This window comes from Trachypithecus francoisi, unplaced genomic scaffold, assembly GCF_009764315.1.
Source record: "Trachypithecus francoisi isolate TF-2019V2 unplaced genomic scaffold, Tfra_2.0 Lachesis_group8, whole genome shotgun sequence".
NCBI lineage: Eukaryota > Metazoa > Chordata > Mammalia > Primates > Cercopithecidae > Trachypithecus > Trachypithecus francoisi.
This window is the reverse complement of record NW_022681473.1, coordinates 67,565,265-67,579,965: the sequence shown is the minus strand read 5'-3', so window position 1 is coordinate 67,579,965 and position 14,701 is coordinate 67,565,265. Positions and strand designations below refer to the sequence as shown.

Below are 14,701 nucleotides of genomic sequence, written 5' to 3'. Positions count from 1 at the left end.
GAGGATTCAGAGCTTCTAACACAGGGCCTGGCCCTTAGGAAATGCTCAAAGTACGCTGCCTCCTTCCCTGCCTTTCCTCCCCAAGCCAGCCTAAACCTTTGGGCGTCTTGTGAGCACTGTGTCATGAGTCCAGGCCTTGGGACACAGGAACTCAGAAACTGAAGATGGAGGAGGGAAGGTGAGAATTCCTCAGTTCTCAGGAAAATGAGATAAGAGTTCTGTCTTACAGAAAAAAAAAAAAAAACTCAACAGCCAACTTATTAAATTGGCTTCTAACATCAAAGAGTGTTCACCAAATCCCCGCAGGTGATTTCAGAGCAGGCAAGATCAGGCACACGTGGAATTCATTTTCCAAACTGAGGGGAGAGGGGCATGGGCCAAGCAGGCAGGTTAAACCCCAAACAAATGTATCATTTCCTCAAAAGACCCCTTAGGATGGGGGAACTGGCACAAAAACTTTGAACTGAACTGGTGGTTGTTGGGAAAATGTTCTGCCTGAGGGCCGCTGTGCCCACAGAGGCCAGGGTGCCCGTGTGTGTGTGTGTGTGTGTGTCTGTGTGTGTGTGTGTGTGTCTGTGTGTCTGTGTGTGTGTGTGTGTGTCTGTGTGTCTGTGTGTGTGTGTGTGCGCGCACACACGCATGTAAGAGAAAAGAGGTATGTAAGGATGTGATGATGTATGTAGAATTGGCTTTGGGAGATGCCACTGCCTGTCCCTACCTGTGCAACTTTGGGCCTAGCCTTTCTATGCCTCAGTTTGCTCAAATGCAAAACAGAGCCGGTTACTCTTCCATCCCATATCATCATGAGAGTTAAATGAGAGGACGGCAGAAATACCACACCTGGCCCTGCGAGCCTGCAGGAGTGTTGAGCAGGGAGGATCTGCACACGTGTGTCTGTGGAATGCGGCCATGGCTTGTGTGTGATTGTGTCTGTGCATGTGGTACAGCTGTGGGGTGGGGTGGGGGAAAGGGACAGAGATGTGGCCCTGGTTTCTCCACAGGCCCTCTGGGTGGCCCCCTTTAGGCCTACGGATTTTCTCTTGGGGCTCCAGTTTCTTCATCTGTAAAATGAGCATGTGGTCTAGGTGACTCCTAAAGCCCCTCTGGGTGCATAGCTGTGTGTCTGCCGTGAGCATCCATGAGCATATGCATGGTTTCGTGCCCTGGCACCACAACTGGGCAGGAAGAGACCAGAGCTCGACCAGGACTCCTCTTTCCTACTGCTGTGGACTGAAGGCCTGTGTTCTCCGCCCACATTCCTATGTCAAAACCCCAGTCCTAATGTGATGGTTTAGGAGGTGGTACCTTTGGGAGGTGATGAGATTATAAGGCTGGAGCCCTCACAAATGGGATTAGTGCCCTTGTGAGAAGAGGCCAGTGAGGTAGCTCTTTCCACCAAGGGAGAGCACAGCAACAAGGGGCCATCTGTGAACCTGTAAGAGAGGCCTCACCAGCACCAGGCCCTGATGGCAACTTGATCTGGGACTTCCAAGCTCCAAAACGGTGAGAAGCAAATATCTATTGTTGAAGCCCTCCAATCTGTGTTATTCAGTTAGAGCAGCCCAAGCTGACTAAGACACCTGCCAGGAGCCGAGTGGCCCAGGCTGGCCGGTTGGTGCCTCTAGGCCTTCCGTTCCTCACTGCACAGGAGGGCCCAGGCCCCTGCCCTAACTGCCTTACGAGGCTGCTGTTAGATCAAGGAGGCAATGCGTGTGAACACACACTCGACTGAGACGTGTAGTGCAGATGTGACTTGGGGGGGTGGGGTGGTGAACAGATCTTTGTGACCTTGTATATTTAAGTGGACGCCAGAGCTCAAAGGGCCCTTTGCAGGCAAGTGACAGTGAGCCTGTGCCTGTACCTGTGGACATGTGTGGGTCGTCATTGTGCCTGTGTCTGCATGTACGTGCTCGTCTGTAGGCATCTGTGCATGTTGTCTGTGTATATGTGCATTTATGTGTCCATGTGTTTCTGTGCATATGCATTTATGGCTTTGGTGTGTCTACATGTATGCAGCTTTACTGTGTATGTTATGTGTCTGAGCATGTCTGATCATCAAAATCTGGGGGCAGTGGCACATGTATCTGTGTGCATACCATGTGTGCCCATATGTGTGATGTGTGTCCAAGTACCTGTTGTGTGCCTGTGTGCTGTTTGTCAGGGTGTGACTAGATTCAGCCATGGGCCTTCGTGCTCTTGGGCCCTCTGGAAGGTTGTATGGTGGGAGCAGCTCTCGCCCCTCTGCTCACTCCCTGAACTGCCGTTGCTGAGAGAGGCTGAGTCAGCTCTGTTCTTAGAGGCTCCTAAGGACTCTAGGAGGAAACTCTGGCTCCAAAGCTGACATACTGCACATAACTAGACTCCCTACATTGGTCCGTTTTCACACTGCTATAAAGATACTACCTGAGACTGGGTAATTCATAAACAAAAGAGGTTTAATTGATTCACAGTTCTGCATGGCTGGGAGGCCACAGGAAACTTACAATCATGGCAGAAGGCAAAGAGGAAGCAAGGCAACTCTTATGTGGTATCCAGGGAGATAGAGAGAGAGAAGGGGGAAGTGCCCAACACTTATCAAACAATCAGATGTCATGAGAACTCACTCACTACCATGAGACTAGCCTGGGGAAACCCCCGCCCATGATCCAATCACCTCCCACCAGGTCCCTCCCTTGACACGCAATTCAGATTACAATTCGAGATGAGTTTTGGGTGGGGACACAGCCAAACCATATTACCCCAACAACACACACCAGGGTTCTCACCTCTCTCCAACCTTCCTCCATCAGTTAGGGATAAAGGAAGATAGGCCCATGCGCCAGTCCAGGGCTGGCTATTTCCTCCCGGGAGGCTTTATGTCTCATTTATTCCCCATTTACCTGCTACCAGCTATGTTCCAGGTGTGCGGCAGGAACTTCACGCACATTGACTAAACCATGCCCACCCTCTAAAATGAGAGTTATTTGCGCACTTTACAGATGAGGAACTGGAGGCTTCGAGGGTGAAGTGCCTTGTATGTGTCAGCCCATCTGTCTCTGATCGGAGGTGGTGATGCAGGGCTACAAAAGCCCAGGAAAACAGCAATGGTCCCTGGAGGGTTCCCAGGGGAGGCAGCCTCAGTGAGCACACAAGTTCCTCTTCTGCAGAACAGGAGTGAGGATAGCACCTTTCAGGTGAGGCTGAGGAAATCCTCAGGAGGAGCCAGCCCAGCATTCTCATGGGCTTCCATGGACATGTTCAGACAGGACCCCAGAGATACAGCCCCAAGTCATGGCTTACATGATGAGTCAATGCCAGCTGGTGCCAATGAAGGCCCCCTGCCTTCCCCTCAGCAGCCTGTGACCATTCACCTGTCCCTTGGAGTACATTCCCAGCAAGGGGACATTTCTAGAGGTTGGGTTCTTGCTATGGCAGATGGAGCTATGGGCTTCCAGAAGGTCCTTGCAGGGCTGGGTGATCTGGAATTGCTTGGTCCCTGGTTCTTCAGGTGGGCACACTTTGGGATGGACTCCTTAGAAAAGTCCAAATACTTTAGCCTGGCATTCAAGGCCCTACATAGGCTGGCCCCACCTCATCTGCCCCCTACACAACCAACTCTTTGGCTATAACACACTCCATACTCTTCTGCAAACCCCTCATGATGCTACATCTTTGCTCTTGTTATTTTCTCTACCTAGATGACCTTGTCCCTTTTTCAACACCTGGTGAATGCCACTACATCCTTCAAAGTCTACCTAAAATGCCACCTCTTCCTGAAACCCTTTCCCAATCCTCCTCGGTATGGAATTAGTAGCTGCCATGCCTGACCCTCACTTGACAGGAGGGACCTTATCTCGTTCCTTCCTTTAGTCCAATGCCCAGGAAGAGGCATGTACTGGAAAGCTAAATTGATGAATGAACAAATTAAGGAACTAACTAGCCCAAAGGCATCTAATACATAATCTCCCTTCCAGCCATGCCAGCCCCGAGGTCGCCTTCCTGGTTTCTCCTCTGCTGTTCTCTGCATCTGGGCTTGGTTGATCTGATGCTTAGCTGGGATCCCGGCACACCAGGCACAGGCAACATGTCAGCTCGTGGCTCCCCTTGCAGCCCTGTCTCCCCTCACCACTGCCCTCATGTCCAACCCCTGTACGGGCCTGGAGGCTCTTTCCCAGCTCCCTGTTTCCCACTCCTTCTGGCTAACTCCTTCCTCTCCAAATCTCTGTTCCTCTGCCAATTCCTCCAGGAAGCCTTCCCTGACACAATCCCTTTCACCCCAACGTGCTGTGGGAGGGGTACCTCCTCTGGCCCCTCAGCCTTGGGCCACCCTGTCCGTCACTGACTACACTCTAGGTATGGTCTTGTGTCAGCCTCTCCCTGCAGAAGGGGGCTTCTGGAGGGCAACGGTGGGTCTGAACCCTGTTTGTGTGACCCCAGTGTCTGGCCAGTAAAGTTCAGTGGGAAAGAAATATGACAGACCAGGGAAGGTGAAGGAGGCTACTGTGGAGGCAGGTGAGCCTCCCTTTAAGGAAATCCATGTGCATGACAATCCAGATTTGCTCAAAAGACAGAATGGAGTCTACACTCTCACAGAGAGGGAGGTGAAGTGACATAGAGCTGGAGGGAAAGGCCACACATGTACTGAGCGCCTGCTGTGTGCACTGTCTCAGGACCCTGCATCTTCATTAAGCGGTGAGGACACGAGGCTCTGAGAGGAGACTGACTAGCCAAGTGGGCTGCTGCGTTCACCGAGGCTGTGGGACACCCAAGCCCGGCTCCTTCTCAAGGGCTGGCCATGCCACCTCCCATAGGCTGTGACCTGGACTTCCTTGCACAAGTCCCTCTTGCTGGAGGCCCCAGTCTCTCCATCAGGACCGGCGCAGGTTTCCGCGGCCTGAGAAACTCCTTGAGCAATCCACTAGGGGGCAGGCAAGTTGTTCCAGAGTGAACCAGGAGCCCCTCGGGCAACCCTGGAGACTCGTGGACTCCTCCCCACCCCTCTCCAGCTCACAGGCTCCCGGGGCGCGGCTGCCCAGCAGGGAGAGGGAGGAGGGGGATACACGAAGTGATGGGGTACCCCACGGAGGAGTCCCACATGGGGAACCTCCCTGAGTGACTGAAGCACAGAGAGAGTTCTTCAACAGCTCTCTATTTCTCACTGGCGCACTGGGGAGCTGGATGTGGTTTTAGGCTCTGTCAACGTGCAGAATGTGGGCTCAAGGATATGGAACCTGGCCCCTGTGCATGTGAAACAGCAGATCTCAGGGTCCCCTCCCCACTGGAAAGGCCTGGCCCAAGTTGGCATGTGTCCAGGATGTGTCCAGCCTCCAGACACTGACATTTTCTATAACATAACGCGTAGGTGATCATTTGATACCATTCCTTCCCGGATGCTGGCTCCTGTGGCCTATCACACTCTCTCCTGGGAGGCAGGTGTGACTACCCCATCCACAGACAGGAGAAGCATCTCTGATCTGTGCACATTTCCTGGTGAGCCACAGGTTACCCTGACTGCTCTGCCTAGTCTCCTGGCGCAGAAACAGGTGATGGCCCTCTCTTCCCTGTTCTTCTCATGACAACTCTCCACCACCTCCACAATCAGTCATCAAGTCCTGCGCAGCCTGTCACGATGGTCTCCGACTTCGGTCCACAGCAAGTGCACCAGGCTTCATGCTGCTCTCTTGCCTCTATTCCCACCATTAGTCTACCTGCAGCACAGACCTTGCGACGTCACTTTTCGACTTAGCAAGTGTGCACTACTGATGGCCAAGGGCCTTTGCTGAGGGGCTCCTGCCCGCTGGCCCTGCCAGCTCTCTCCCCTGGCTGCCCAGCCCCTTTCTATCCCTATGCCCTGCCCCGTCTTGTCCTTCCAAATCCTTCAGATCCCCAATTTCAACCTAGAGGGTTTTTATTCTAAAAAAGTATTCCTATCAGTAGTTTTAATTACCCATTAAGGCCTGGAATCAGCGGGCTAGAGATAACTTTCCCCATAACTTCTGTGTCCGGGTACAAAATCCTTCCAACTTGAGGAATATCACAATATCCTCTCAGCATATTTTCAGAATTGTTCTTACAGACATGGGCTGGTGGGAGCTGGCCATGGGCGCAGTCTCTGCTCTTCCCATGTGTCCACCTTGAGCCCACACTCTTCACTTTGACAGAAACTAAAACCGCATCCAACTACCCAGTGCACCAATGAGAAATGGAGAGTCGGTGAAGAATTTCTGGGAGCCAGAAAAGACAGCGTATCATGGCTCACCATGCAGCCAAATTTCATGAACTTTTTAAAGCCTCAGTTCTCCTTCCAGGAGTCCCTTCCCTAGAAGCTGCTTCATCTTTTTCCATCCTTTTCCCATCACTCCCTTGTCCCCAAATCTCCATGTTGTCCCTAACCCACCAGCACCCAGCCTCAGCTTCCTGGTTCATTGGTGGTTACTCAAAGAACAACTATAAGACTGATCCAAGGTCCAGGAACCCTTTAAAGGGCCAGCTCAGGTCTCCCCAGGCACTGTCTCCAAGGCTTCCCCTGTGGGCAGCCCATGGGAGGGTCTTTATTTCACTAGAAAGAAGGAACTAATGTGGATGGAATATCTGCAACGTACCTCTCACTTCCATCATGCAAGGCAAAGATTATTCTTGCTCTATTTTCGATGCAGCGACTGAGACTCAGTCCAAGGTCACCCAGCAAGCCAGGGGCAGAACTGGACCTCAACTCCAAAGCCCCCACCACCTGCACCACCCTGGTGGCCTTATGGGCCCCAGTCAAATACTATATGGAAAAAGGTGACTCAGACAAGGTCACCAGCTGCAAGGTAGGGCCCAGCGAACGGAGCTGGAGTAGGGTGCAGAGAATGGGGCAGGTGAGGCCAGGTGAAGCCAAGGCCAGCAGCCAGGTCTCTGGATGTGGATGGAAGAGTTGAGGGGGCAGATGCCGGAGTGTGCTGTGGACCCAAGTCAAGATCAGAACTTACAGGGTAGACTGGACATGGAAGAGTGAAAAGGCAGAGAAACTAATGAACTCTGGCCACCCGCCTGGGGAAGCGCACTGGAAGGCTGTTTATTCCCACAGCCACCATGCCCTCTCATTCGGCCTCCTGGACTTATGTAGCAGGGAAATGAAGAGCCTTTTGAACTGGAGGCTTGGCTTTTTTTCTTTCTTTTTACTGGCATGGAGACCCCACAATGTAGTTTCTGCAGCCGTCACCTCTGGTAACTCTAAATCAGGTGAAAGAGGGAGAGATAGATGGGAAGGAAGAGAGAGGGGGAGGGAGAGGCAGGAGAAAGAGAGAGGGAGAGGGACTTTGAAAGAGCTAACTGGGCACAGCTGGGGAGAGCAGGAAAGGGGAGAGGAGATGGTGGAGGATGTATGTGGGTTCGTGATATAGAACCTGGCCCCTGAGTGTCGTGAAAGAGACAGGAAAACGGGAAGTGTGACATGGACTCAGACGCCCTGGGCCATCAAAGGCTTTTAAGCAGGAGGGTGACCTGGTCAAACCTGTGTTTTGGAGAGACTCCATCTGGCTGCCATGTGGGGCCTGAGTGAATGAGCGGGAAAAGAGAGATCCTGGGCCAGGAAGCAGTCCTGGGGAAAGGGCCAGGGGAGAAAACGCCAGGCCAAAGAGTGAGTGGGAGCTCCGGGAGCTTCCAGGTAGAGGAGGAGGAGGAAGAGAAGGGCCCGCAGCAGGATCCTGAAGGAGATGCCAGAGAGGAGAGAGGAGGGCCAGGAGCGGGTGTTCCAAGGTGCCACGGGAAGAGGGCTATTAAAGGAGGAGGGGAAGCTGTGAAGAACATAGCCAAGGGACCTGGGCACTGTCCCTCAGTCCAGCCACAGCAGTTCTGCCATGGATGTGCTTGCTGAAATGAGGGGCTGGAGGCAGGTGGAGAGTGGAGGCAATGGAGGCAGCAAGAGTGGCTTTCTTGCAGGTAGCTCCCTTGTGGGTCTGGCTAAGAGGAGAAGAGAGGAGGGGGCCACAGCTGAAGGGAACCTGGAAGGCCCAGAAGGGGCTTGTGAAACAGGGGCGTGTACAAGAGGGCTTGTCCAGAAGGTTCCGCCAGGAGGCAGGTGCTGCCTCTGCCAGCAGGAAGCACAGCCCATCCACCAGGAGGCCTGGTGGTCACTGATGCCAGCAGAGGCAAGTTTGCTTTGGGGAGTCAGGTTCAGGCCTCAAACCCGGGTCTCCTGACCCCAGCATCACAGGAGAGAAAAACCGGCAAGCAGGCTGAAGTCACACAGCCTAGAAGAGGTCAGGGAGTGGCAGCCCTGAGGCCACATAACCCCTTTTTAAGCTTCCAGACCTGCAGAGAGATTGGCTTGGGGACAAGGCCTGGCATCCATCCCTCAGTAGACAGGATGCTGAACTCTGCATTCTGGAGCCCCAGCCCAGCTCCCAGGGTCCAAAGCTCACAGCATCCCAGCTGGATTAATCATGAGATTCCTGGGAGGCCAAGGGAGTCTGTCTGACTTGTTTAGCCCAAACTGTGTCCTTTCCCCTCCTTTCCTTTTTCACGTCAGGAAACCAGCCCTAGTGGAAGCCACTTGACTTATGTGTGGTCTGCTTCTGAGAAAAATCAGAGTCACGAGCCATGCGAGATGACAGCCTAGTTCCCATGAGCATGTGCACCCGTGCCTGTGTATACAGGCGTGCTCACATGTCTGTGTGTGTGCACATCCATGCACACAGACAAGAGGCTTATCTGTGCTCTCTGCTGTGTGTGCACTGGTGCACTGGGTTTGAGGAGCCTTGGTATTTTAAGTCTTCATTGTACATACTGGTTGGGAGCTGTGTTTGTGTGCAATGTGTGTGGTATGTTTGTGAGTGTGGTGTTTGTGTAGGATGTACGGATGTAGTGTGTGTACACTGTGTATGCTCAATGTACATGTTTGTGTTGTGTTTTGCACTTGTGGTGTTTAATTGAGAGTTGGATTTGTGCAGGGTGTATGTAACCATGTGTAGTGACTGTGACTTTTGAGGGCGTCTCTGAAATGTCTGAATGTTTGTGAGTCGTGTGTCTGTGTATGTGAAATTTGTGTGTGAGGTCGATGCATGCTTGTTGTTTTTGTTTTTGTGAGTCGTGGCCCTGTGCATTTCATGTTGCCTCTGAGGATGCATATGAAGGGTGTGTGTGTGGCTGTGGCTGGGCTGCTGCAGGTGCACTGTGTCTGTGGGGCGAGCGCATGTGGCTCTCATCAACAGGTGGAAAAATGCCATGGGGGAGGGGTAAAAGTCCAGTGCAGCAGAGAGGGCAGCCCCGCTCTTGCCTCCTCCTTGCCCCTGTAGAGCCTCAGCTTCCCCTCAATGGACAGTACTTGAAGGACTCTAGGAACATCCCATGGTCATGAGGAAGATGGCAACATGACTAGGACAAGATAGGGGCTCTGTGACCTGTGCCTAAGAAGACCCTGTCCCTGTGACAACTGGGTGTGCCCAGGCCTCCGCCCCCTCGCTTGCCCCTTGAGGGCTTCCACCTGCCCTCCTGAGGAATGCTGTACCCTCATGCTGCCCACCCACACTGTCCCCGAGGGGCAGCCACAGCTACATTCCAGGCAGGTTTCCTCCCTACATCCCCTGAGCACAGCCAGGGGAAGCTTCAAAACCACTTCTCTCTCCCTGAAACGAACCAGCACAAAGACCATAGCTGCTACCAAAACCCTCAAATGCTGACCTGGGCAGGGAACACCGCAAGCTGTGCCACTGACCGGCGAGCAACAGCTTAATACAAGCGCACTCACTCTTCAGACTGCCCTAGTTGTCCATTGTCCATCACTGCCCTCACTCTACTGGGTTCAGAGGTGAGGCCACCAGCCCAAAGTAACACAGCAGTGAGTGGTATGGCGAGGATGGGAATGTGGGTGTGTCTCTCTCCGAAACCCAGGTTGCTTCCCTTCCTCCATTCTGCCCTTCTCAGTCCCCTCCTCACCCCACCTAAGGTGGGAGGGGGAACACAACTACACACAGAACGTTTAGATAATTTGTTCTTTGGGCTCATTAACGCTCCTTCAAGTGACGATATGATCTAGTATTCAGTGGGTAGGCGCTGGAGCCCCACTGCCTGGACTCATCCATACTGGCTGTGCAAGCTTAAGTTAATTACTCATCCTTGCTGCATTTCCTCACGTGTCATCTGCAAAATTGAGCTGCTGCTGCTGCTAATAATTAATAATAATAATAATAATATCTACCTTCTTGGGTGTAGTTAAGGATTGAATGGGTTGCAATATGACAGCTGCATTAGAAAGTTGCCTGGCCCAGCCTATTCCCTTTCCGACTTGAAATTACTCACAGTAAGAAAGATTAATAATTCTATTAACCATAACCTTTACATTTCATTCCTTCGTTTCTGTGATGCAGTGTGGAGTTGGTGTTATCTACACTTCATAGGTGAAGGCTGGGCAACTGTGAGAGCAGAGGCCAGGGCCTGCCCTGAGCCCCACCGCAGAGGCTGCCTGCTCCTCATCAACACAGTGCTTCCCTGGAGCAGTGCGTCTCAAAGGGTGGTCTGAGGACTGGCAGCATCAGCACCATTGAGGGTTTGCTGGAGGTGCAGATTCCGGGCCCCACCTCTGACCTACTGAACCAGGCTCTGTGGGCTGGGGCCCAGCAATCTATTTAGCCAGCCCTCGGGGATTCTGATGCTTGCCAAAGCTTGAGAAGAACTGGGCTAGACCTCTGAAGGGGTTGCTCTGTGAACCCAGGAGCACCCTACGTGAGGCCTGTGGAAGAAAGTGGAGGAGGAAGAGAGTCAGACCCTTGGCCCACTGTGTGACCTCAGGCCACGTCCTCATCCTCTCTAGGCCTAGAATCTGTCATATTTCTTGGCATGGGAGTAGAGGAGGCAGGGAAGATTCTCTGAAATTCATGGCCACCTCTCCTCTGTGCCGGTGCCCTGCTCCTGTGAGTGCTGCTTTCAGGAGCTCATGTGTTTGCAGCCAACTCATCCTGGCCTTAGCTCTGTTGCTGTTTTTGGTACCTTGGAGATGACACTTTGTGACCTCATGGACCATAACCAAAGCCCAAAGTGATAAACACTGGATCATCAAGAAAAGGGTACATCGGGTTTAGCCTTTAAGCAGTTAAAACGGAGGAAAAAGTTGCATGGCTCAAAGGCACAACCCCTCGGGTTCCCAGCAGCCTGGTGCTGCAGAAAGCTGCGGTTTCATGGTCCACAGCTCACCACAGCATCAGGTTGTGGAGACACTTCTGATCCTGCCCTGCCTGGTCCATCCCCCCAACTCCCTTGGGGCCTCTGAGAGCCTCCAGTCCCTTCAGCCACAGTAGTCACTGACGGGACTCTGAGCCAGGAGCCTTTTGTGTGGTGGTTGTGGGGTATATGGGGCCTCACCAGCACCTGCTTCCCCTGCCTTGGTAACGCTAAGTGCTTCCATGAGGGGGTGCCTCGTGCCTCCATCAAGAACAGAAAACCAGCAGAGTAAGTCCTCATTCTCTGGCCACGAATGAGGACTTGGAGCCTGAGGACTTGGATGGGCATGCCCACCATGTCTGCTGTGTGACCTCCAGCAAGTCACAGAGTCCCTGCAAGCTTCATTTCTCTCTGTAAAATGGGGGCAGAGATAGGCCTCCCCTCGTCGGACAGCTATGGGCAGGGGATAAGTAAAGAACCTGGCCCCAGACCTGCTCCTGCAAGCCCTTGATATTCCCACTCAACAGACCAGCTACTCCCCACCACTGGGCCATTTATAACATCCTCCTGCCCCTCCAGGAGGTGGCCTAGAGATGGTGTGGCCTGAGCCCATTTGCCCTAGGGAGAAAGTGAGGGGAGTCAGGGGAAGAACTGGGGAACCCAGGGTTCTGCCCTAGAAGGCAGGGCCCAGAAGGGGCTCATGAGGGAACTCCCAGACTCTCAGGGGCTCATGTGGGTGCTGAGCAGAAGCAGGGAGTGAGGACAGCCACATCTCTGCAGTGAGATCTGGCCTGAAAATCAGAAGACCTTGGTTCAATTACTGGCTCCATAGCTGTGCTGTGTGACTTTTGGCAGTTACTTAACCTCTCTGAGCCTAATCAGTAATTGAGAATAAAGGTCTCTGAGTTTCCTGGTCAGTCACTGAGAATAAAGACACCTAACTGGAAGGCTGCCTATCCTCTCATTTGCCACATGAGATGAAGGACTGACCCACAGTGAACGGTCAGCAAACAGCAGTGGAGACTAAACTGGCAGTCTAGGGTGCCATAGGCCTTTCCACCCTGGTTCTACAGTTAGATCAGGACAGCAAGGCTCAGAGAGGTTTAGCAGCTTGTCCAAGGTTACACAGGATGTGCACATCATCGCCTTTCTGGGCCACTAGCTCCTGTGTAGGACCCTCAGGTTTCAATCTGGCCTGAGGTGAAATCCTCCCAGGGAGCCTTGACCCTGACTTGGTGCCCAAGCGGATTTCTTCATCTCAGAATGGTAGTCCTGAGGACACAGGAAGAGATGCGTCTCTTATATCTTCACTGACAATGCATGAAGGAATGGAAGCATTTCCACAAAAGTATCAACACCGTGAAGCCTTAGCTGTCTGCTGATGGGCTGCCCAGAAGAACTCCCCATTTCTGGAGGTGTGCCAGCAGAAGCTAAGTGACACTGGATGGAAAGTTGGACTTGGTGGCCTTTAAAAGATCCTCCACAAGGCTGCCAGGCAAGCCTGAGTCTGCTTAGTTTCCACCCACCCTTCCTTCTGCAAACTCAAGCTCTGCCTCCTGGACTTGGCCTTCAAGGCCTCTGGACTCCATCATCCTCTGTGGTCTCATCTGGCCTGGGAGCTCCAAAAAGGTAGGCATGGGACATTTTTATTCAGCGATTGTCCTGGGCCCACCAGAGAAGAGAGGTCGTGTTCACTGAGCAAAGGCCCCTGCAACCAGGAACTACACACATGTCATTACAGGCCATTCTCATACACCAGGTACTGTTATTAGTTTCACTTTTCAGGTCAGCAAACCGAGGTCAGGAAGGTCGAGCAACCTGCCAAAAGTCACACAACAACATGACTGCCGAAGAAGTGAAGAGATGAAGGAAGGGGCGCTGAGCCTGTGGGTTTCCCGGCTTTTAGCCTCTGGTCCCCAGAGGCATCTGCAGCAGGTGGGCACACTTGGTTGCCCATCTGCCTCAAATGCTGGGGAGCCCTATCAGGGCACTGAGTAAGGTGGAACCCCAAGAGCTGACTAACCACAACCACAGCCTCTGGGGGGCGGGGGAATGAGAGGCAGGGCACTCACTCCCAGCCCACCATAGCCCCAGCCCCGCCCTCCTGGGCCCTAGCAGAAGCTCTGCCATAGCCCAGTGATTTCTGTTTGGTGGCAGCTCCGGGAAGGGTGAGGCAGTGCTCAGTCAGCCTGGGCCTGGATGGTGGGGAGCTGGTCCGATACGCAAGGCCAGGAACTGCCTGAATGATCCAGTCGCTCTGCTCATACTGCAGGGCAGCTTCAAAGCACTTTCCTGGACATTTGGCCCCTTGGACAGGGACCTGGAAAAGGAAGCCCGCAGGATATAGGAGTATCCACCAACTGCCACAATAAAGGCAGTGAGAAGTTGCCTAACAACCACTGGGTGCAGGCTCCAGCTGGATCCATTGCACTTAGTTCTAGCACCAACTCCAAGTAGTAGCTACTATCTTTCCCACTTTACAGATGGGGCACTGAGGTTCCATTTGACCAAATGGAGCACTAGAGACCAGAGAGGGGGCTGGATGGACCAGCTAGGACCCTATGGACATAGATCTGAGGCCTTGGGTGGCTGGGAGGGAAGAGAAAGAGGTTTGGATACCTTTCCCAGGCCCTGCTGAGAGATTCCTTATCTGCACCTCCTGCCCATCCCCTCAGTGCAGCTCAGGCCTCCTCCTTAGGGAAGCTTTCCCTGATTTCCTCCTCTAAGGCTAGGTCAGGCCCCTGGGGCACCTGCTGTCACAGCTTGTCCTCTCTGGGTTGACCCCATCTGCTCAGATCCATCTCCACAGTAGACTGAACAGGCAGAAGAAAAGACAGTAACTGTAGAGACTTCAGGAAATCCCACTTCTGAGGCCAGCCTTACCCTGATTTGCCAGAAGGCCCTGGGTGGTCACTTTCATGCCTGTAAAATGGGGCACCCTGCTCCACTCTAGGACTGGTGACCATCAGGGAAGAGAAACACTGTGGAAGAGGCACCTTCTACCCCCAGAACCAGGACCTGGAGGACAGCCAGGGCCCCTCTCCTCTAGGGACCCGCATCCTGGAGCCCACAGGCAGCAGAGCAGGGTACCTGTGATTGGGTGGGGACAAGGCATCTAGAAGAGGGGTGGCTTTGGGGAAGATCTGCTTCAACCTCCGATCTAAACGACAATACCGCCACCCTATATTTGCACAATACTTTAAAAAATCGGCCAAGATAATGCCCAAACTGAAGCAGACTTAGCTTTATGGGCAGACTGGGCTCAAATCCCTGATTCTTATAAGCTGTGTGACTTTGGACATGCCACTTAACCTTTCTGAGCCTCAGTTTCCCCAACTATAAATAGGGACCTTAATAGTTTCAGACAATTGGTTTTCATGTGTACACACTGCCCCCGCCCTAGCCTCAGTTTCTCCGTCCAAAAGCTGAGGACTTTGATGGTGCTATTTCACAGGCTGTTGAAGGACCCCGCACATGACGGAGGAGTACGGGTCTAGACGCTGGAGCACAGTTCGGAGAGGAAAAGTGACCTGCCAGGACCCACCAGAGCGGACGGCTTGGTGCGGGGAACCCCCTTCGCGGC

The 14,701-nt window shown here is 53.1% G+C and overlaps 1 pseudogene across 1 annotated transcript in view; it reads left to right on the top strand.

The window, feature by feature from the left end:
* The window catches only part of LOC117081342, a 57,290-nt pseudogene extending 43,076 nt beyond the window's left edge, over positions 1-14,214 (top strand). The window contains exon 18 of the transcript XR_004436150.1: positions 14,088-14,214. The product of XR_004436150.1 is annotated as a guanylate cyclase 2D-like (transcript). The remainder of the gene's footprint in view (positions 1-14,087) is intronic.
* The last annotated feature ends 487 nt before the right edge of the window (positions 14,215-14,701 follow it).